The sequence below is a fragment of the Rhodnius prolixus genome, unplaced genomic scaffold (genome assembly GCF_049639745.1).
Source record: "Rhodnius prolixus isolate KJV_2025 unplaced genomic scaffold, Rpr scaffold_3, whole genome shotgun sequence".
Taxonomy (NCBI): domain Eukaryota; kingdom Metazoa; phylum Arthropoda; class Insecta; order Hemiptera; family Reduviidae; genus Rhodnius; species Rhodnius prolixus.
The window spans coordinates 24,812,501-24,837,640 of record NW_027411603.1 but is presented as its reverse complement, the minus strand read 5'-3'; the positions used below and the strand labels follow the sequence as shown (position 1 = coordinate 24,837,640).

The following is a 25,140-nucleotide window of genomic DNA, read 5'->3' as shown; positions in this document are numbered from 1 at the left end:
AAGTCTATTTTTAGGCCCATTAAGCCTGAAAAACTTTAAAATAGTTTGCTAAGGACTCAATGGAGCGATCAAATCATTTATTTATTAATTTGAAATATACGACTGCAGGGAGGTGAAGCACTTACAATAAGTAAATAATCTGACGATAGAAATATAAAGGGAAAAAGTACAGGGTGACCAGAATTATATGCTCCACCCACTTTTTTTTTAAAAACGGCGAGAAATATCGAAAAAATTGAAAACACGTATTTAATCATTTTTAGTCTAGTTTATTTTCAGTGATTGACCCATTTTTTTAAACCCCTGTATCTCGAGATACAGCATCCAACTTTTGTTTTTCAAATGAAACGTTATATTTTTTTCCTTTTTTTTATAGTATTTGAGCTCCTAAAAAATACAAAAAAAAAAAAAAATTGTTGAATTCGGTTAGGTTTATTAAAAGTTATGGTAATTTAAAATATGAAAAACAAATTTCAGTTTATTGTCAAAATTACGTAATTTTTTTTAAAGAATCTGTTCAAACTGGGCACAATCAACGGATAGGCAAGCCAAAACTCTGGACTCCCACGCTTTGCTTGTAGCAGCACTTATTTGGCGAAGTCAAGATCTAGGCAGGCTAGAGTTATTCGACGTTCAGGTTGTTTTTTCTACAAACGTTTGGTGTGGAGTTTTAGTAAATCAACTAATTGGCCCATACTTCTACAGAGAGAACTTAACTGGTGCAAGATATCTAACTTTTTTTAAGAGACATTTTACCAGTCCTGCTTGAAGATGTTCCTCTACAACGTCGGCTAGATATGTATTTTCAACAAGATGGTTGCCCGCCACATAATGCGAGAGTTGTTCGAGGTTACCTGGGCAGAAATTTCCATGAAAAGTGCTTAGGTACTCCTCATTGTCCCATCCGGTGGCCACCTCGATCTCTGGACTTAACCTCAATAGGCTATTTTTTTGTGGGGATATCTAAAAAATAAAGTGTACAGTAACCCTAATCTCGTGGCTTCAGTCGATGATCTGAAACGTCGAATAACTCTAGCCTGCCTAGATCTTGACTTCGCCAAATAAGTGCTGCTACAAACAAAGCGTGGGAGTCCAGTGTTTTGGCTTGCCTATCCGTGGATTGTGCTCAGTTTTAACAGATTCTTTAAACAAAACGTAATTTTGACAATAAACTGAAATTTGTTTTTCATATTTTAAATTACCATAACTTTTGAAAAACCTAACTGATTTCAATTTTTTTTTGTTTTTTTTAGGAGCTCAAATACTATAAAAATATGCAAAAAAAATGTAATGTTCCATTTGAAAAAACAAAGTTGGATGCTGTATCTCGAGATACAGGGGTTTAAAAAAATGGGTCAATCACTGAAAATAAACTAGACTAAAAATGATTAAATACGTGTTTTTTATTTTTTCGAAATTTCCCGCCGTTAAAAAAAAAGTGGGTGGAGCATATAACACTGGTCATCCTGTATATATATTTTCTGACGTCAAGAAATCGCGTGGTCTACGCCACTTTCGATGTTTTCATGAGGGTATTGATGAAAGTTGATGGAGAAAAGTATATCTAGATGACTAAATAAAAAGATATGCATTTTTTTGATAGCAATATTAAGTCTTCGTCGAAAGGAATGTTAAGATCATTACGACCTGGTTTGTCTGAAGAGAGTGAGTAAAGTATTTGTTATTCGGCAAAAAAAAAAAAAAAAAAATTTGGATTGCAATGATTGGAATGCTCGGTTTGACCCCAATGACTTGGGAGTCCAAATTGATTTCACGAGCGCGATGTATCTCTGTATTTTTGTTGGTTAGTGTTGGTCAAGAAGTCGAACTGGTAAGTGATAAGGTATTTTTTTTTTTTTTATTTCTTGTGGTTAGAGACTTGTGGCGACTTCCATTTTAGCCGTTTATCACTGTAAACCCCTAGATATTTGACAATAAGGAAGTGCAGTTGGACCTAAATAAACGGGAGCACAAGTTGTACGTCAGAAACCGTAAGTTAGATTCTGGCATTTTTGTTCATTATTGGCATTTGAAATTTTTCACTTCTATTTCATCCTATTTATTTATTTTTTAATTTTGAAATGTAATCAACTCTTTGACGAATGAAATTTTAAGATGATTATGAATTATTATTTTTTTTTTAGAGAGACAATTCGGTCAAAACATTGGTTATTCGGTAAAGATCGGTTGAAAGATGGCTTCGAACTTGGAATTAGATTGCTTTATTTAATCCTTCTTTATAATCTAGTTCTATCGAAATATCACTTTGGAGAGGAGTTTAATCATCCCCCCCCCCAAGACAGAAGTGCCCTTTATGTATTTTCTAGGAGAAAATAAGGAGAGAAAGGTTACAGAAGTGGGTTTGAGTACTAGAATTTATCTTGTTCAAAGAATCTATTGTATTTGGATAAATTTTTGTAAAAATATGAGGGAAAAAAATCCACTAAGTAGAGCTACAATTGAAGGATTTTGAACTCACAGATACACAAGATTTCCGACTAAGTGGTTCACAATGTTTTCAACGGATAATTAGACATGAACGCAATTATTTCGTAAACCAGTAGCAGTTGCAGTAGAAGGAAGCAAAAATAAAATGGAAATTGTTTTTGGCAGTGCACTTGTATTTTGGCAGCGATTGAGTCAAAGCGTTTCATTCTTGAAACGATAACTAAGAGCATAACTGCACTATCTGGATAGGAACATCATGCAGACTGGAAAACTGAAAAATGAGAATATAATCAGTTTTTCGGATTTAGTTGGCCACTGTGCTCAAATAAACAGTATTTATTGTTTGTTTGCTGGGCATTATTAGAAGGCAATAGGCTGTAGGGCTACACTATATGAGCGCTATTGTAGGGACTGCAAGGCCGAGAGACAATAGAGCGTAATAGAGCTCACGGCATTGTAAAGCTTAAGCCTGGAGTACTGAAAGTTACCCAGAGTACACGCGCACTCCCTGTACGTTATGCAGAATATCGTCCTCTATACGAACATTACAATAAGAACTGAGATTCTATTTAATTCAAGGTGGTACAGTCGTAATTCCTCTTTAATTCAAGTTTACCTCACTAAAATGAGCTGCTCTAAATTACCAAAGGCTTCTTTCTTTTCCGCTTTCTGTTCTTCAACATATACAATACTGAAAAACAAAATCTAACAAAAAAACTATTATTTTTGATCAAGAGTTAGAAAACCAAGTTTAGAAAAAAATCAGCTGGAGTAGTTTACAAATAGAGGGCGGAAAAATGAATCAAAATTTGAAGTAAATAGCGTTTTCTCCCAACTTATACTTTTATATTTACAGCACAAAATTTTAGCATACGTGTTACACGCACATACTGCCTTAAAATCCCATTTCGATAGAAGCCTTAACCTCTACCCAAAAACTGCCTTAAATAGTTGAAGAACGTTAACTTACGTCCGAATCCTCAATCAGCATCAGAACTTAATTTAAAATTAGACATTATCTCGTATTCGTTGATAATCTAAAATTTCCTCCATTATATTTTAATAGGCATTAAATAATAACCCTTCACTAGACTTAGGAGAACAGAACTAAACAGAAGCTATCGACAACTTAAGACAGCAAAATACTAATTTATACAACTATTTTAAAATCTATCTGGGCGTATGGAATAGAGCTGTGGGATTCAACCAAGCGCTCCAATATCCAAAGGATTCGCTACAATCTAAAATACTTCGACCTGTTGTAGACGCTCCATTTTATGTCTCCAACCTGATTAAAAGTAGTAATAGTAAAGTAATTGCCTATTTTTTTTTTCAGGCGGGTTTTACTTCCAACTACCAATTAGGTGTCATGGACGGAGGCGACTAGCAAACATACTTTACTGTAAATATCTTTTATTAGCCATTAAATAAAATCCAAGGCCTAAGACCGGGAATCGAACCCAGTACCACAATAAATATTAGCTTTACAGGTCTCGCCTCTAACCGCTCGGCTACCGTGGCGCCTATGTCTCCAACCTGGACTATACATGTAGACCTTAACATTCCTTTTACCACACAAGTCGCTGAAACACGATACAGGAAACTCCACTTCAGCCTGCAATCTCATATAAATCCTCTAGCTCAAAATCTTTTCTTCTAGAACTCTTCCTGACAACCGGACAAGACGTCTTAAAAGAAAATAGCCTCACTATCTCCTCTCAAGTGAAGAGAGTGACTAACAGTCTAATGTTTTGGAGTGTTACCACTGGGTAACTTCTTCACTCTTTTGTATATACCATTCACTTCTATCATTGTTACTTATAGCGCCAACGCGCTGATTGTAGCACAAATACCTAAACACACATAAAAAAATTATTAATTTTTCTTTTATTTTTAGTATAAGAAATTAAAAATAAAGATGCCAAAAATGAGTTAGAATTTTCACCAGAAACATTTGATTAGTCTACATCTCATTTGAATACTATTATGGTACCTGGCGCTACGGTAGCCGAGCGGTTAAATGCGAGTTCTTCAATCCTAAAATGTATTGTAATGAGTCCGAGTCCCGTTCTAGGTCTTAGTGTTTATTTTAATGATTAATTTTGTGAGAAATTTAAAGTAAGCTACGTATGCTAGCCGCCTCCGTCTAAGAAACCTAATTTGGGAGCTGGACGTAAAGTCCACCTGGAAAGTAGGCTATACTTAACTACCATGGTGCCTAACTGAAAGTTTGTGATACAAATTCTACAATTCGCTGGGTCTTTTTCTTAACGGATTATTTTATTTTTTTAAAATCCAATTGGATGCGCCATCGCACAAATTTAGGTCTGCAGCTTTTATTTGAAACCATTTTTTCGGTGTCAATTGGATTTAAATTATGGATTTGGGCTGCTAAATATCATTTCTATCAAATATAAAGGTTTAAAGGAACAGTAAATTTTAATAAGAATTAATGACGCCTGGTACAACTTACGAGGGTGGTTTGAAAAGTCCGTGCAAAGTCAGAGAGATAGCACTACTGGCGCGTATCGAGGTTATGTTTAGTTAGTAGCATCTCTTGGAAGAACACACACCAAGTTTCAGCCAGATCGGTCTATTTCTTTGTGTTTGGCATTCGTTTGAATCGAGGAAGTCGAGTGATTTTCAAAAAATGGACGAAAAAGAATTTCGTGTGTTGATTAAATACTACTTTATGAAAGGCAAAACGCCTCAGGAGACTAAAGAGAAGCTTGATAAACATTATGGTGACTCTGCACCTTCGATTAGAACAGTTTATAAGTGGTTTCAAAATTTTCGGAGTGGCCATATGGGCACAAGTGACGCTGAACGTTCTGGACGCCCTGTTGAGGTTACTACTCCAGAAATCATTGATAAAATCCATGATATGGTGATGGATGACAGAAGAGGAAAGGTGCGTGAGATTGCTAGTGCTGTGGGCATCTCGAATGAACGGGTACATAATATTTTGCATCAACATTTGGATATGACAAAGTTATCCGCAAGATGGGTGCCGCGATTGCTCACGCTTGACCAAAAACGAAATCGTGTGAAGTGTTGCAAGGACGGTTTGCAGCTGTTCCAGAAGAATCCGCAGGACTTTAAGCGTCGTTTCGTCACTATGGATGAAACATGGATACATCACTACACTCATGAGACCAAAGAACAATCTAAACAATGGGTTACCAAGGGGGAATCTGCGCCAAAAAAGGCGAAGACCGTTCCTTCGGCCGGAAAGATTATGGCGAATGTCTTTTGGGATTCGCAAGGAATAATCCTCATCGACTATCTGGAAAAGGGTAAAACTATTACTGGTGCATATTATTCATCTTTATTGGACCGTTTGAAAACCGAGCTGCAAGAAAAACGCCCACGATTGGCCCACAAAAAAGTCCTTTTCCATCACGACAACGCACCAGCTCACACCTCAGCAGTTGTGGTCGCAAAATTAATGGAAATAGGGTTCCAACTCGTTTCACATCCCCCCTATTCTCCAGACTTGGCTCCCTCGGACTACTATTTGTTCCCCAATATGAAGAAATGGCTGACGGGAAAAAGATTTTATTCAAACGAGGAGGTGATTGCAGAAACGAATGGCTATTTTTCAGACTTGGACAAATCCTATTATTTGGAAGGGATCAACAAACTAGAGCAGCGTTGGACGAAGTGTATAAGCCTAAAAGGAGACTATGTTGAAAAATAAAAAAGGTTTACCCCAAAAAATTAAGTAGTTTTTATTTTTGCACGGACTTTTCAAACGACCCTCGTAAGATTCTTGAAAGTCGAGCGAGGTTCACACAATTATTATTATTGTTTAGTAACTTGTACTTTATTGTAAACTAATAGCTAAATAAATCCTGATAAACTATACATAAAAATTATTAAAGTATATTTAAAGGTAAAAAATTGTTAAACAGTAAAAGTATTAAAGTGTACATCATTTTGTCAGGCTTTGGTTTGGGGATGAGTCCAAGTTACCCTTGTTTTAAATTAGTACTAACTTATTGGGGTAATATTTTAGGGAGAGCGCACAGCCCATTCTGTTATCCCCAACACACTTGGACAATAATTCTTGGGCTAGAGGTAACTTCGGGAGTGGCTCGCCTGCTGGATAAAAGGATTACAGAAATGTATCATCAAGAAGGATATTAAAAAATGCAGCATCACTACTGATAATTACAATATGCTAATGAACAAAAAAAAAATATCTCGAAATAGTTTATTACCAAAGAGGACTGGTAATTCTAATATTGGGCTAAAGTGTTTGGATACTCTTTGGATAATCAATTAAGAAAGGGTGATGGATTCCTTTATTGAATTATAATCTAAGCCACCTCGATTAAATTACTTGTAGCTATAAATATTTCTCTTCATTTTTCGTGGTATTGGAAACCAAAAATATTAGAATTAGTTGCTTAATTTCAAAAATAAATATTTTAATCAATTTTATGCTTAGATGAGAAAATCTCAGCAAAACACCTTGAGCCGAACTCAGCTACATATTATACTAATAGCAAAAAGTTGAAAAATACTTCCTCCAAAACCCTATTCGACGTCGAAGTTGGCCATGCGATTTTCTTGGTGACAAAAATATTACTCTCAGAAAGTCATACTGGTCCAGGATCCCTCATGTTTTTTACGGTCAGCTTATTTACTGTGAGGAGCCCTTTTGAAAATTTGAAATAAGTAATTTTTTTTGGTCAGGATCTTTGAAAGAATGTAATCCGAATAGGATGGCTATTGATAAGCCAAGAAAGATTCACTTTCAAGTAGTAGTCATAAATATGATTCTATCAAAACTGTTTCTTACGTTATGTTCAAAATGTTCATGGCTGAGTTTTTGATAACCCAGACGACTTTTTATTTATATATTTTTGTTTATAGCTGCGTTAAAAAGTTAGTAAAAACCATCGTAAGTTGAGTATATGCAAGAGACGCTGAAGAAAAGTAAATCTAATGACCGCTAACTGGGGTCGAACTTTAGGCCTATGATTCCTGAGCAAATTCCTTTTTGGTTGCAAATTTAGTCCCTTCTAACAGAAAAATAATTGTGCGAATGAAGAGCCAATGTCGAAAAATGAACGAGAATGAACTGGTTGAAGGCTATTTAGCGTAGGCTTTTGCGTTTGTCTGCTACAAGCCAACTGCCTGTCAATGTTTGCAAGACTACCGGTCATGTATTAGGATAGAATCGATAAAAAAAAAAAAACCTCCTGCAGAACAGATTCAAACAAAACAAACAGAACATAATCAATGGTTTTGGATGGAATAGAATCTTCTCTTTACATTGACTTTTAGAGAGAAGTTGGTGAATTCGATCTCTCGATGACAGACGTCGTTTACTCGAAATTTACTTCCACTCAGTATGGAGATAAAGGCTAATGTCGAATTTAGATATCACTAATATTAGATGCAGTGCACTGTTAGCTCAAAAAAAAAAAAAAAATTACAGTAAAAACTCAATGTTGGGCAAATTTTCGCGATCGCATTATCAGATTCTGCGAAATATTTCTAGTTCCGTGTTTATCCTTGGTCCTTGGTGTATTTAGAAGCTGTATATTCAAGAAAATAGAAAATTATAATTAAATTTCAAGGGCTTTAATTGTTTTCAATTTCATTATAAGCTCAATTTACTATCCATTTTATCCATTGAAAAACCCAATAATAATTGTAACAGTTTGTTTATCTTGGGTATTATTTTGAGAAGTGTTAGAATAGCAAGTTGCACATATACTGTATTAAAAACATAAGTAAAGATACAGCCAATTAATTATCAGGTGGAATTAAGTGCCGACCACGGGACAGGAGAACCCTTATTACTTAAACACTTCCTAGTGGAAGTGGTGGGTGGAAAATGGAGGCGAAAGAGCACGAGCGATACCGGAGGATTGTATCAGAAAGAGAGAGTGTAGAAGGTTGGTGAAGAGGGATGCAGCGGTGGAATTGTAGATTAGGGTTGGCAACTACCATCCCTTACAGTGGCTGACAGAGATGAATTGGATTCATTTCGTTGGGGGTGCCTCTTGGAGCACCTCCTGCCGCCCAGTCTCTGCACACTGTTGCCGGTTGGTGCACATCCCTTCGCCTTCGCCTGCCTACTGCTACCAGTCTTTGGAGGCGGACAGTGGCGAGGAGGTAGGTGGGCGATGATTTACTCCCGCCTCCAAGCCTGAGTTACTGCTGCCTCTTACTGCCCCCCCCACATTCTCCAGCGCTCTCTTTCTCTCAGCTTCTCTGCCGAGCACTCACCCTGAACCGTCTTACTGGCAACGCCCCTGCACTCAAAGCTGTGCCACACAGCCACCAAGTGGAATTTTTCAACCCGTTCTTCTTTAGCGGCTCACGTACCACCTACACAAGGACACCTACACAATTCCACATACATCCTCTCTTTCTTCCTTACTCATCCAGTTCCTTCTCCACGAGACCATCGCGCACTCTGTGTTACTTAGAACTAACCTCTCATCTACTCCGCCCAGAATAGCTTTAATAAAGCTATTTTATTAATGTTATTTTCACCCTTAATTTCACATGTAAGGTAAACAAACAAATTTGCCAAATTTGAAGTCCTAAATAAACAAAATAAATACAAAAAAAGGGAATTGGGCACAGGGTGCAGGGTAATGTGCTGAAAAAATTTCTTGCCCTTTCCATAGAATGTAGGAGCGAAACAATGACGTACATTGAACTGAGTACACTTCACCGTTTATGAAAAGAAGATAACCTGTTAGGTGACGGAGTTATTACAAATGGTATTAAAGTTACCATCCACGATTTTCGAATTAATCTCATTGCTGGAAGTTAAGTTTAAGATTTTAGCTATTATGAAAACAATGCTAAGTAGACTCAAGTTAAAACAAATTCAGAAGTGTCTGAATGCGGTTGGAAAGAAAAGAAATGAATTTAAACGGCGTTGGTCCTCCCTTCAAAAAAATTGTAACAGTTTTTGAGGTAATATCAAAAGAATTTTTTCTAATTTTGTTCTTACTACGTTTCATAAGATTATACTAGTTAGTTAAATGATACCCTGATACTTTTTCTTTACTTAATTTTACTAATATATGCTAATTAAGTAATGTTGTGTTAAAACTAGAAAAAAAAAATTGTATTTGTAAGTTAGTAAGGTCAACCCTTGCTATGAGATCTGCAATCTCTATCAGCAATGAAGATTTCATTTCATCTATCCCCTAAGTTCACATAGGTTTGAGGATAGAATTGCATATTAATCGTTTTGAGTTTTAATTTACAATTTAGAGAGAAGTCCAATGTAGTCTTATATAGAAATTTTATATTAATTTTGTTTAGTCAATGCTTGTTTTAGAAGTGTGTTATGAATGAATTCGAAATGAGGCTTTTGTCTGTACGAGTATGTAGAGCCCAAAGTAGCAGGAAGACTCAGCGGAGGATGAACGTTCATGCTGCCATTTCTGTAGCTTGAACAAGAAATAGTTTAAGTGTAATTCACATTTGTACTGTATAAAAATAATTGCGCAAAAGAAGTAAAGTAAATGGCATAACAATGCAACAATGGTATTGATTCCATAGTGAAAATGATCCGACATTATAATTTAAATTATTGGTTATCTTTTATGAAACCATCCTTTGATATTAACAATGTGAAACATACAATAATTTTCCTAGTTTAAGCCCTAAAGATGACCGAAATCGAAAACTTGAAAGAAATACAAATTAAAAAGGCCATAATCTATGATATCTAAATTAGGGTTAATTATTCCATATTTTCAAGCAGTATTCAAAATATACGAGGGTCGTTTGAAAAGTCCGTGCAAAAATAAAAACTACTTAATTTTTCGCTTCAGGTGTTAAGGGTTGCACTAACGGTAGAATATCTTTCAGGAAATTATTCAAAATCCTATTAGGTGAATGCCCCGTCGAATGCAAGCCCTAATAAAGAGGCGGAAACACATCCTACTGATTGGAAAATTAACATTTTGTCAATTCAAAATACTTAATAATTTTTTATTTTTCTAAATACCACTTGTTATTATTTTCCTTTAATATTCCTATGTTACAAGTGGCCTGTTATTTATTCTAAAAGTACGTGGGGAAGTTAATAAGAAACTGATTGGAAATCGGTACACAAAAAAGGCCAAAAATAAAATAAAATTTAACTGAAAATTTGGGAACTTTCCTGGTGCATTTTGATTACATGCAGAACAAATTGAACTCTCAATGAATTGCATAAAAAACATGAATATCCAAGATGTAAGGCACACTTCTTCCTAAAACAAAACCCAGCAGAATTTATAAATGCTAGTCCCTCCAAATAAACTGAAAAATGTTGGTTTCATTTATTTCTCAGATAAATAAATTAATCAATTACATTAGCCAGCGAAGCAGGATGGGTGAAAGAACGGCTGGAGCAGGAACTCCAGTGAACATAGTGGAACAGCTAATCAGAGTAACTTGATTCATTATTCTATGAGTGTCCAGCGACAGGGTGGGTTGCTATAGTAACCATGCTGTCCGGAGAGAATATCGCACACTTTCTCCAGAGCTCATCCCCATTCTGGAATAGCAGTGGTAAATGAAGCTCAAAATTGTTGTCTGTGTAAGTGTGTGGGTATGTGTGTGGATTTAGTGTACTCAGTGTATGTTTCGGAGTGACATTGGGCTGGAGCGTGGTTTAACTAGATATTGCTTAATCATGGCATTCCCTCATGTATTTATAGCTTATAAAATATTCTTACACCGCGTCCCTCCAGATATTAACTCCGTCACTCCCTGAACCAGGGCGTGTACCGAGTTGCCAAAGTGCGTTTTAGATGGGTGGAGTGTCCGCTGACTGTCGTCTAGTTTTGATAATAGACATTTTGGCAAACCCATGGGTTGCTTGTTATAGCAACACCTTCAAACCCCCTAATTATCAAATTATGAATGCAACAGCCAAGGAATCCTGGGATTTTAAATCATATATCCGATGATATTATCCTCTTCTTGGATAATAAATATAAAGACAATCTCCCAGATTGGTGAACATTTCTTACTGTTGCCAATCTACAGGAGAAAATGGCCGACAAGGTTATAATCTTACAAGCAGTTGGCGTTAAAACAATGTTCTTCAACTAACGCATCTCCTCTGAGACATCCGAACTGCCAACCTCCTAACTATTTGGCCAGCCCATAACAAAGCTGAAATATGGCTCTCATCTAGTAGCAAACCCCAAAGCCTCCCAAATTTAACTTATCTATTTTATATTAAACTGTGATACAAAATTTATCAGATTTACTAAGTGCGTAGACATGAATTAGTGAGGAGATTAATTAACTTCTACCTCAACTAATTCAAAGTCTTGAGGAGGACAGTGGAATCCAGCAGTTCCACCGTAACTTAGAAGATCAAGCGCAGTTAATCTACCAATAATTATAATTTAATATTAATTGTTCTTGTTAATATTAATTAACTCATTTCTAGAGAATCAGTAACTAATAAAATTTGTATTTTTCAATAAGAGTTTTTTTTATGCAAGTTATTTAAATCTAAGACACGATTTTCAATTGTCACTAATGTAAATGATTGTCGATTGATTTGAAATAGTGCAGCTCAAGTGTCAGCAGCCTCCGAGTGGCTTACTGAAGCAATTACCGAATTGATGAACATATGAATTTTATCTGTAATCTACATAAAATTCCGAATCGAATGACACCTCATTCATGAAAATCAGTTTAAGCGTTTAGGCGCTACGTTGTTTACAAGAAGAAGAAGAACAACAACAAAAAGAAGAACAAGAACAAGAACATTTTTTGAAAAAGCCGTTTTTGCTCATTTTCAGCAACTTTTTTCTCGAAACCTATTAGATCTGGTTTGTTGCAAAACAATTACAGTTATAAAGGAGGGTTTGCCCTATAATTTAAAGAAAATTTGGGAATTTTATCTTTTGTAGAAAAAGAGAAAAAAATTGTCAAAGTTGGGTGTTTTTCAACGTTACGCTTTTTCGTGCACTTTTTGACGATCAACCCTTACACAATTGCCTACCGGACAGTTTTAATAAAATCTAATTTACAAATTCTATAAAGTATTGAATAATTTATTTTGTCTTTTTTAATTTTTCGATTAAACTCAATAAGCGCGAAAAGATGAAACTATAATATTTCAGCAACTTGGACTGCAGTTTCACTCAAATGAAGTTAAAAACAAGTCTGGAGTAAACAGATATTCTTAAAATATTTCAGATTTACCAAAGAATTTTTGGGCACCGCAATACGTATCTCATTCATTTGTGATAAAGGAGTGATTCTAGAAAATTTCTATTTTCTGCAACCATGTAGGAATGTTCTTATTACTCAATTAAAATCAGCTCTGAAATGCCCAACTTCCCACACTAGTGGGGAAAAATTCCCATTATTGTCACTTTCCTCACTAGTGAGTGGAAAAACTTTATTGTGCTTCCTTGATATAAGAAGTTTTGTTATTAAATATTTTCTGTAAAACTTTAATAAGCTTATTTAAATTTATTTTATTTAAATAATTAAAAAACAAATATTAAAAAAATAAAATAAAAATTGAAAGGAATATAGAAATAAAAATATATTTTAATAAATAATTAGATATTTTTAATTATAACAGTTAAAAAGGTTATAGCGTTACCTTATAGAAATTTAAAATGGATTCTAGTGATTCCTGTTTAGTTTTTTTTTTAGTTAATAACCCTAATGGTTGCAGAAAAAATATAATATTTAACTCGAGTGTAAAGTATTTTCCTCACGCTCGGCAATTTGCACTTGTACTCGCCTCGCTTCGCTCGCTCGTGCGTGCAAACCCTGCCTCGCGTGAGGAAAAGTACTACTTTCCACACTTGTTAAATAAATAACTATTAAACACAATTGATCGTATCTTTAACAGCAAAAACTTAGAAAGATAAAAATTTAATTGTTTTCATTTTTTTTTTTGTCACTTTTTACATTTTTAAACTGATTTTGACCCAAACTTTATTAAAATTCAAAATTCCGCATATTAAAAATATCGTCTCTTAATGCAGTAGAGTAAGACAAAGCACAAATAGACATCCTCGTAAAGCGTATGGCAGAAGTTTGTTTAACTTTTAGACGGAAATAGAAGACAATGGTTTTAAATCCAGTACAACTAAAAGTATCATCAATATTTCTTGTAACCATTTTAAATCGTTCACATACTCTCGAGTAGAGTATGGACTACATCTGTTCTTCTACACCCGTTCTTGTCCATTTGTTTAATGTCCGATCGCGAATATCATTTGTCTTGTCCTTTTTCTTTTTTTCTTTTTTATTATCACTGCCCGCATATCGCTTTTGTATATAGTCTCTACCCGCCGCGTTAATATTCATAACGTATAATGTAATATCTAGGTGTAAGGTGCGTACTTAAACAACATTTATGATGCATTGAAACAGACACAGCATAACGATGGATTGGAGGAGAATTGCTTTAGTTGTGGGAACTTGGCCAGCATCATTCGCAGATTGTCTTTTTTTTTTCCTATTTTCTGAACTAGAAGAAGTTTCTGAACATGTTAGGTTAGTGTACATGCAACGCGGTAAGACACGTGTCCTACACTAAGTATTACAAACTGCATTCAACTGTTGAGCATCTTCTGGCGGCTTTTCAACCTGTAACAGGACAGACACTAACTTTATCACGTCTGCAGCAAACATATTTTTATTATTTAGCACTAGTTCACTCAGTTGACTTTTCTTACCTCTACAGGAAATGAAGAAATGGTAAAAGTACCTTAGCATTTTTTAAAATGCGCATAATTGAATTATTTTTGAAAAAAAATTTATATTTCATTAAAGGTGGATCACAAAACAGATTAAAACTCAAAAATCGAAAATCTGGATAACAGTACCCTCTCTTACGATAGAATGTAAAAGAATCAAAATTTATAAAGAATCAATGAGGAATTGTTACAATTTTTGTTAAAAACTATTGGACTACAATATTGGAATTAATTATCCAATTAATTGTGATTATTAATCAAATTATTGACACAATAATAATCTAATTGAAGGCTACACCCCTTCTAACTAATAGAACACCGTTATAATGGTTTGAAAGCTAATAGTTAGCGAAGTGAAAAAGTCCTACCATTTCCGCAAGTGACCGTTTTATGAGCTGGTAAAGGTTTTTTTTTTATTTATCCTTGAAGATCTATCGTAATGTCGGAAGTGGTAGCAATAATGGTTATAAAAACGAAGAAGAAGAAGCAAAATCAATTGTTGCAGTTTAGATAGTATAGATTGTTGTGGTGGTAAAAGGGTTAATGGTATTTTGATTACTTTGTTGGGTTATGGTCGAGTAGAAAAGATGTGGGTTTTAGTTATGGTCAGTGTTTTCTGTAATTTGGGGTTACCTTTTAACTTACCGCTAGACTTGTTTTTAGGCGATCTAAGCTCGCTCGACGTCCCACTCACCGCGCCGTCGCCGCACAAGCTGCCGCATGTCAAATAAATATATTATCATGGTTTAAATGATTATTTTATTAAAAGATTTTGCGACTCATCTCAGCCGATTGTATAAAAATTTTATTTTTTATTTACTTTACGATTATTAGTGAACTTTTTACAGATTTTTCTTCGCCATTTGTAGCTTTAAATTTCAACCGTCAACTAATTTAGGCTAATAATCTTTATTATTTTACACTATAGCAGCGGTTCCAAACTTTTTTATGACCAGGGACCATTTTAATATTTTTGTTTTGTTAACAAGGTTCAATATCACAATAAACTACTTTTAGGTATTAAAAATAAACTTCAATTAACATTCTGATTAAGTTTTCAGTTATATTAATGTGCTTTTTGAGCCTGCATTTTCTTAACAAGATGGGTAATCCTGGGATTGATGAGATTGCACAAAGCTACAGGCACATCATCATTTGCTTTTCAAGTCGACTCCTGGACTTGTTTTTAGGCGCTCTAAGCTCGCTCGACGTCCCACTCACCGCGCCGTCGCCGCACAAGCGGCCGCATGTCAAATAAATATATTATCTTTAACAAAATCTTACAGTTTAAAATGTTAAGTATAAGGGTTGATTAAACGCCAAAAGGTACACAAATCAGCAGTACCCAACATTTCATTAATACTTCATTAATATTTAAGTAATTCTACTGCATTAATTTTCACTAATAAGTTATTTTTTAGAATTTATTAGATGTCACAGACCTTATGCTGGCCATTTTCATCTACAAAATATATGTTCAAGTAGCACTGTAGATTGACTGTAATATCTATTTATCTAAAATAATCAAACTATTAATCACAGGTTAAAAAGAAAAACCTTATAAAAAATAAAAAAAAATTATGAGGCTAAAAAATTCAAAACCTTTTTAAAAAATGCTTACACCAACATACATCAATGATTTTGTTTATTTTATTTATTTATTTTTATTTTTAAATAAAAATCGTCGGTTTAAGTTCATTCTTCGATTAAAGTAATTGTTATTTTATGTAGTAGTCAAACGTTTATAATAATAGGTAATAATTATCTGGCTTTATCGCAAATAATATAGTTTTCTTCAATTACATTCTCAATCTAGGTATTCATTCCACAATGTTGTATATATGCAATATAAAGTAAATAAGATATGCATATTTTTAGGACATCTAATTATTCCTGTATTTTTTACTATATGTAAAATTAGGGGGTCTAAATTAAATTACAATTGAGAAATGAATAATTATTGTTGAATAATCTACTTGTTACTAACTGTGTGTTATTTGTGCTCACGAATATTTCGGTAAGACGAATTCAAGACAGTAGCCGACTCTAACTTTGTCTTTTTCTACTTTAACATGCATGTACATATATGTGATTTATCATAAATATAACAAAAAAATATTATAAATGAAGTGGCCAGCATAAGGGTCTGTGACATCTAATAAATTCTAAAAAATAACTTATTAATGAAAATTAATGCAGTAGAATTACTTAAATATTAATGAAGTATTAATGAAATGTCGCTGATTTGTGTACCTTTTGGCGTTTAATCAACCCTTATACTTAACATTTTAAACTGTAAGATTTTTGTACCTTTTGGATAGATTTTCCTTTTTGTCTATTTTACAAAGTTACATATCTGCTTTACAGATGTTTTTTAAAATTTGGAATAAGCAATTCTATCATTATAACCTGATAAGGTGTTAAGTCGGAACCGTAACTACCACTGGAGAGATCTTTTTAAAGAATGATTATAGTTGCGGTCCTCCAAACCATCCTCAATAACAATTTTTTTGAAAAAGCGTTTTGAATAACATAGGTAGGTATTTGTACGTAAATAGCAAAATTAAACTGCGATTTCAGTACTTCCTTTTAAGAGGAGTAAGAAAAATAAACTACCATTGCAGTACTTCTCCCTAAAAAGCAAAGAGGCAAAGATTTTTTAATCGAACGACAATTCATTGATTTAAATAGGTTCACTCATTGATAATTTAAACGATTGCAGTACTTCCTCTTAGTAGGTGCAAGAGCATCAGCAACGTAGAGGAGCTTTAACCACTTATTCGAGCTGAATTTTATCAAAATCGTACTAAGCATTATAGAAATATTGGTAATAATAGTTTTAGAAAGGGCCTTATTTGGGTGGGGCGAACTCCCCTCCTTATGAGGCACGGCGTCGAGACTTTTAAAGTGCAAATCTGTACAAAATTTCGATTCGAATGACATTTCATTCATGAAAATCGGTTCACGTGTCGATAATTTGAAACGATTGCTATACTTCCCCTTAACGAGTGTAAGAGCTGATCGCCGCTTGAATGTTACGTAGGGGAGCCCTAACCCTATCATCCTACCAAATTTTATCAAAATCGGACCAAGATTTACAGAGTAATTAGTAATAATAATTTTGGAGGGGGCTTTACATAAAGGGGCTAACTCCTCCCCCATTCTATGTACAGCATCGAGACCCCCAAAAGGCACATCTACATAAAATTCCGAATCGAATGACACCTCATTCATTAAAATCGATTCACGCGTTTAGGCGCTACGTTGTTTACAAAAAAGGTAACAACAAGAACAAGAACAAGAACATTTTTTGAAAAAGCCGTTTTTGCTCATTTTCGGCAACTTTTTTCTCGAAACCTATAAGATCTGGGTTGTTGCAAAAAAATTACAGTCATAAAGGAGGATTTGCTCTATATTTTAAAGAAAATTTGGGAATTTTATCTTTTATAGAAAAAGAGAAAAAAAATTTCAAAGTTGGGTGTTTTACATGTTGCGCTTTTTCGTGCAGTTTTTGATGATCAACCCTTATACAACTGTCCTACCGGACAGTTTTAATTATTTTAATTAAAAATGTTAACTGTTTCGCGGCTCATATTTTAGTTCTTGCGGACCACAGGTTGGGAACCACTGCTCTATAGTAACAAAAGCTCTTGCATTCATGTGCAAAAAAAAATTTTGTGCATTTCACCTGAAATATTCTTTTTTGATATTCCGTTTACTTTTTACAATTAGGTTTGCCAGTTTATATTTGGGTGTGTAAATATTACCAATACGATAGTTTGGTTTCGCAATAGTAACCAATGTGGCCAATTGGAGTTGAAGAATGTTACATTACACACTTAAAGATAAATAATAGTGAAACTGTTTTATTGCTACTCATAGGCGCCACGGTAGCCGAGCAGTTAGAGTCGAGACCCGTAAAGCTAATATGTATTGTGGTACTGGGTTCGATTCCCGGTCTCTGGCCCTTGGATTTTATTTAATGTTTAATACTAGAAATTTGCAGTACAGGATGTTTGCTAGTCGCCTCCGTCCACGACACCTAATTTGGTAGTTGGACGTAAAACTCGCCTGAAAAAAATAGGCATTTACTTTACTTTTACTTTAGTTTCAGTCATAATATCATTAAGAGTGACTTTAATCACTACTTTTGATAATTGCCATCATCGCACGGTAGCAAAAACAATTCATTTAATGCACTACCACACACACAGAGCAGTGCTGTAGTGAGTTGCACCGCCTTCTAAGTATAAATTTTAATTGGATTTAAAGGTAGTTAGTAATAAATTAATTTTGAATTCATGTTGGATAATGTTACATATTATAATTAATGTGTATAACATGGACTAGACAAATTGTAGTTGCATTGCGAATTGCCATGATGAACAACCAGGAGCCAGGAGGGTACTCTTTCCCTCAGTCACCTCCCTCCTAAAAGGGCGTTTCTTACCTGAGCAATAAATTTGAAAACTAACAGGTGCTTTCTTTAACTAGTTCACACTTCAGTCTGGCGAACTAATTATTTTATATTCGTTATTTTTGCCCTTAATTTGAGCACAGTTCTGCAATTACTTCAACTAAGCTAAATGTACACTATATTTTAAATTCTATTTTATTAAAACAAAAAATAAACCAACGAAACAAAATATTAAAAATTATAAGTGATTAAAAGCTAATAAAGTAAAGAAATGATAGTTAGAATTCTTCTCTGACTAGAGGAGGTAACTGACTAGAGCGACTGTTACAATTCCAGCAGTCATGGCTGCTTGTTGCCTTCTATTTGTGGTGTTCAAAGGGGTGCTGCGACAACATTACTTAGTCCATTTATAAGATAATAAATCAATATAATTAATACAGACTGGGAAGGGCCACCAAACTAATATAGTTTCCTCCATCTAATCTAAGTAATATTATTATTATTATTATTATGGAAGTATTTTTATGCATTCTCTACTACCCTCTTAAATAATATAAATCACTTACTAATTTCGTTTGCTTTAGATTTCTTTTGATCGTTCGCCCAGAGTGTTTTATTATGTGTAAACAGGTTTCTTAGTTTTTCTATTTTCGTCCATTTCCTTCTTAGTCCTTTCTTAACCACTTTTCACTCTTAATTTATTACATGAGTATGACAATTAAAAGAAACATCTCCTCCCTCCACAATGATGAAATTTATGACAATCTCCAACATTCATCAGTTTGAAACCAAGAGCTCAAACATTGTTGATTTGGGCAGAAACTCTTAAACGCAAACTGAAACAATATAACCTGTTTCCAGATTTTTTTAAAGGATCAATTCCTTCGTCCATATTATGTGATTCCTTAAACGTGTGTAAATTTAAAAAAAAAAAAAAAAAAATGGAACTTGCTGAAAGTTACAACTTTATATTTAGTCAGGGAATCTGACTAACGACTAAACTGACTAGCGATTAAAATCCATCCACCGAAAGTAACATTTCTGAATGGATTATTCTCTCTTTTTAACTTTCCTCAAAGATAGGCCCATCGATTTTTCTTCACGCTTTTAATCCTCATCAAACTAGTGTTGGTCAACATTTATTTGAGAAATTTGTCAAGAAGTATTCGGTTAATTTGACTCTTAAGAAATAGAGAGCGAATTCTTCCCTCTAAAATTCCATTTCAGTATAATGTACGACTGGAAATGTTTTATGTTATAAAAGGCTGTAGTATATCTTCATTATATTCAAAATTTGATTTCTTAAAAAATATAAATTATTATAATAAAATTTAGGTATAGATTAGGTTAGCTTAGTTTAGAATCCCCTAGTGTGGATGAGTAGTTCGTCTGCGTTTAATAGCGTGAATGTATTTATAGGCGTGTATGTATTTATTAGCGTGAATGTATTTATTGGCATGAATGATTTTATCAGTGTACATGTATTTATTCCGAGAATGTTGGTACGAATGTTAGATTTAGGCTTTTAATCCGGGGTTGAAAGAAATTTATAAAAGTATTTCAACCCTCCTTAGGTTTAAATTCATTTTAGGATTTGGTCACATTTAGAGTGTGCAGGAACATTTGTTAAAAGTACTGCACACTTGAGTTAGATTCTACGAAATAGCCTCCTTAGGATAGACTATATACATGAACTAGATTAAGTCGTTGTTACATATGTTATATATTATTATATACACATGTTTATTAATAGTTAAAGCAAAACCCAAAGTACTTTTAATTGCTTGAATTTTGGAAAATGTCAACTTGTGAAAATAAGGGATGGTGCAATCGGCCAGATCGCATTCCCCCTCGTCGGCTAGACCGATGATGTAAGAGGGGAGCGCGGTCTGCTTCCGTTAGCCTAGGCTCCACCCTGCCTTGCTGAGCAAGATATGTGTGTGGCAGCCCGATAGGACAATAGGGTACCATACCAGCTCTAGTGGCCTTTATGTGAGAAATGAAACTGTGTAGTAGGCGCTAATGGCCACAGACGTCGATGCGCCGGGGAAAAAATCTCTCTCCTTTTCTCTAGAAAAAATTTATTTCTTAATAATTTTTAGGGGGAAAATTATTTTTTGGCCATTTAGAGGCGTAAGTCAAAATGTTGCTATAAATTAACATTGTAATAAGACCAAGCCGTGAGTGTGCCCACACTAAATTATTATTACATTTCGCAATTCTATGTATTAACCAGGAAATACTCTAAGATCAATAAAATAACAGGATAATAACAAGGACAGTTAGAGGCATGTTTACAATAGAGGATGTGTCTACTACTAAGCAAACATGGAGGCTATACGAATGGACGACATAATGTTCAACTCGTTCGCCTTCATTCGGGCACAGAACCCAGAGAGTTGCTTGAATAACTATCCAAAGTTAGTGCGCTAGTCAACTTCATATCCGACACACACATCTTCTGAAAGAATAACATTACTTCTAAGGCACACAATATATTCTAGTGTGTTGGTACGTATGTGTAAAAAAAGAAAGAACTATGTATACATATAACTACGTACATATATGTTAGTAGAGGGGATGGTGAAAAATTCTAGTAGACCTGCGTTATTTCTGAACTTTTTAACATATGGGCTCTAAATAGATCACGCTAGGACTTCGCCCAACACACATAAATCCCAAATACTAACTTTTTCTTTTACTTAAAGCCGCCCCTTCTTGCTTCCATACTTACATTTCATTCCCAAAAGGGTATATTTCCAATCTTTGCCGATAAACCTCAGTCCAAACCTTCCACAAACTTGTACAGCTCTGCTTACAAAACATAATATATACTTCATGTCCAACAATGTGCATTATTCAACAGTAGTTAATGTATTCTAACATTAATCTCTACTTTTTTTTAATACATTTTTATTACTACCAACCGTAGAAGATATTTTTTATACTCGTCCATAGAAGTATTTACTTAGTGATTTTCTTTAGCATTCAACATTTCATGTTTTTCTTTTCTTCGTATTCAAAAAGACAGGGTGTCTGTGATTTATGTATTAATGATAAAAAACTGTAATAAAAGTAAGACTACTTTATTTCTTAGTAACTGAAACCGACTCAAACTGTGCAGGCCAAACGCTATTGTTGACAATGCGGTTTATTTTATATTTTTAGAAAATTCAGCGGAGAACAGATCTTCCCCTTTGAAGGCGATTTGCAGAGATTAGAATCCTTGGAAACGATTTACCATTCTGTTTGGAGTATGCCTATTGTAGTAGCAATAATCAAACTGAACGTAAACATCAGATCGTGTGCAGTTTATAAGTTTGCCTTCAACTAAATAGTTAAGGGTGAAATGTACCCTATAATATGGAATAAAAGATCTGTAGCCTATAAGAATGGAAGATAATTACTCAGCGTAATTCATCTCAGCAATGCTTACCTAATATGCAGATGGACGATTAAGTTATAAAGCACCAAACAATGCACAATGGTGTTTTTTTTAGGGAAAAAAGGTTAATGTTTGGTGGGACAGTGGCGTCATCCTTACGCCTGAGATTTTTGAACTAACTTCTTCAAAGATTAGACAATGCGGACAATGTATTTTTGATATTATCGTTTTATTTCGTAAAATTTAATCAATTTATGCAACAGTCTTTATTTTTAAATAAAATCTCTATAAAGTACACTTAATTTTAAATAGAATGTATCTAAGAATTGGAACATACGAGGTGTGGCTATTAAATAACGAGACTGATGCTGCTACGGAAGAACTATGCATGTGCCAAATCCTAACGACCGACAGTTGTGCAGCTTAAAGCTTTCTCTTTCGATTGCAGCGTCTCACGTGTTTGTAGAGAAATCTGTCTGACCGGAACCGTCGTTTGTGTAAGAGGTGTTAGTTTCGTTTTGCCGAAAATATGATACTCGTAGTTGAGCAACGAATTGTCGTGAAATTTCACATGATACTTAGTAAAACAACTACTAAAACTTATCTTTTATTAAAAGAAGTTTATGGCGATGAATGTTAATCACGTGCGTGAGTTTTTGAGTGGATCAAGCGTTTCCAAGATGGCCGAGATGACGTCGGAGATGATGACGGCCCGGGTCGCCCTTGCACGTCCAAAACGGATGAAAATATCGATTATAATTAATCAACATTAGTACCGTGAGGTGCTTGCTCAACTCCGTGGAAGAGTAAGGAAAAAACGACCCGATTTGTGGAAGAACAAGTCATGGGTTCTCCATCAAGATAACGCGCCGGCTCACACTTCATTGTCTGTCAAGACGTTTCTAGCCAAGTACAACATCCCAGTTTTAGGCCATCCCTCCTTATTCGCCTGACCTGGCCCCATGCGACTTTTATCTGTTCCCCAAACTCAAATCTGCATTAAAAGGAACACGATTTCAGTCCGTTGAAGGTGTGAAAGAAAAAGCGGCACGTGTCATGCAGGAGCTGACAGAAAAAGACTTTCAGCACTGTTTTGAACAATGGTAAATTCGCATGGAGCGTTTTAGGGATAGGGGAGTGGCGTATATTGAAGGTGATAATAACTAAATATTATAAATTTAAAATAAAATGTTTTACAGCAATAGTCTCGTTATTTAATAGCCACACCACGTATACATTTTTTTTGTTTGTAATAAGTTCCATTATTTTGGCTCTTCATCAAACTAATTACACGCCCCTGCAGGTCCGGGGACAGAATAGGCCTGCTCCAGTCCAGGAAGTCGTAAGAGGCGACTAAAGGACAACGCAGGGACGGCTGGCTTACAGCCGTACGGGCATAGCAAACCCACGGAACCCAAGCTCAATACCACGCCACATAACACATTCACACTCACACTCACACACACACACCACACACACTCATGCACGGACACCGAAAAAAGATGGCGGGCGATTGTGAGCAAACTTTTAATTGCGCGATAAATTCATTAAAAAATGTTACTATCGTTAGTGGTAATCTAAAAAACGAATTGAAAAAAGACATTTTGTCAGCTATTAAAACTTTGAGTGAAGTGCATAATAGTTACAAAGCTCAAATAAGTGAACTAAATCGAAAACTTTTGGCAATGAGTAATCCCCAGCTGCAGAAAGTAACTTATGCGGACAAAGTATTAACAACATCAGCAAACAGGTCAGTAGATAAAGTCAAGAAAGTTACATTTAAGGCAATAATAAAACCAAGTAGAGAACAAACAAGTAGTGAAACTAAAAAAATGTTGAAAGATAATCTTGATCCGTGTAAATTAAAATTAGGTATTGAAAACATGAGAGGGATTTCTAATGGCGGCGTAATGGTAGAATGCTCAACTAAAAATGAAATTGAAACTTTGTGCGAAAATATTAACAGGGTTTGTAATGATAATTTACATGCTGTTAAGTTAAATAAAATGTTACCCAGGCTAAAAGTAAACAATATTCCTGAAGAAATCACTGTGGATAATGCATTAGATGTAATAAAATCTCAAAATGAAGAAATAATTAATGATGCTGATACAATTCAGGTAAAAAGCTTGTTTAAGAATAAAAGAGGAAGTAGGTTTCTAATAATTGAGGTAAATGCTAACTTACGTAAATTGTTTTTAGAAAAAAGAATTAAAATGGGCTGGAATGTTTGCCCAGTAGTAGATCATTTGACAATTAGCCGTTGTTACAACTGCAACAAATTTGGTCACCACACTTCACAGTGTAAAGGAACTACCACTTGTCCACTATGCACCGCGAAACATTCACTTAAAGAGTGCACTGTCCGGGAAACAGAATATTCCTGTGTAAATTGCATTCAATACAACAAGTACTCACCGGCCGATAAACAAGTAGATACTAATCACGCTGCGCTCAGTAAAGCCTGCCCTTGTTACATTCACAAAATAAACATTAAAAAGAGCAATATTGACTATGGCCTTTAAAGTAAACAAACAAACTTGCAATTCTTTAACTAATATTTCTGTTGTTCAAATAAATCTAAGAAGATCCATTAGAGCGCACCACGTGCTTAATAACTTTATTAGTTCCCTTAGAATAGATGTCGCCATAATACAAGAGCCTTATACCGTAGCAAATAAAATTTCATCTTTTCCCTTAAATTATAAAATTTATTATAAAGGTAATAACAGAATAAGAGCTGCAGTTATAATAATTAATAATAATATTGATGCTATTTTACATACACAAAATTCAAATGAAGATAAGGTTTTGGTTGAGCTGGTTGTTGGAAATTTTCATTTTTGGGTGGCCAGTGTTTACTTACCATATGATGGTCCAATTGGTAGTGATGTTTTGGAAATAGATGGCCTATTGAGAGCTTCTTGTGGTCGTTTATTGATAGGTATGGATAGCAATGCGCGCTCAACTTCCTGGTTTGATACCAACACAAATGAAAGAGGCCAAATCTTAGAAGAATATTTAGCTTCAAGGTCTTTAATAATATTGAACGAGCCCAGCGATATACCAACTTTTGAAACCATTAGAGGTTCGAGTTGTATTGATTTGACTGTTTCTACACTCAACTTTGTCTCTTATGTCTCTGAATGGTGCCAGCCGCGAGAGGAAAGTTGCTC

The 25,140-nt window shown here is 34.6% G+C and overlaps 1 protein-coding gene across 2 annotated transcripts in view; it reads right to left on the bottom strand.

The window, feature by feature from the left end:
- Positions 1 to 25,140, bottom strand: part of LOC141453154 (homeotic protein antennapedia-like) — a 1,160,806-nt gene that overhangs the window by 508,962 nt on the left and 626,704 nt on the right. The window contains exon 1 of one of the 2 annotated variants that reach the window (XM_074125975.1): positions 24,152 to 24,291. The exons of the other annotated variant lie outside the window; for it this stretch is intronic. The gene's annotated coding sequence lies outside the window, so the exon portion shown is untranslated. Of the gene's footprint in view, positions 1 to 24,151; positions 24,292 to 25,140 lie in introns of those variants that run through there. 2 annotated transcript variants of the gene reach the window in all.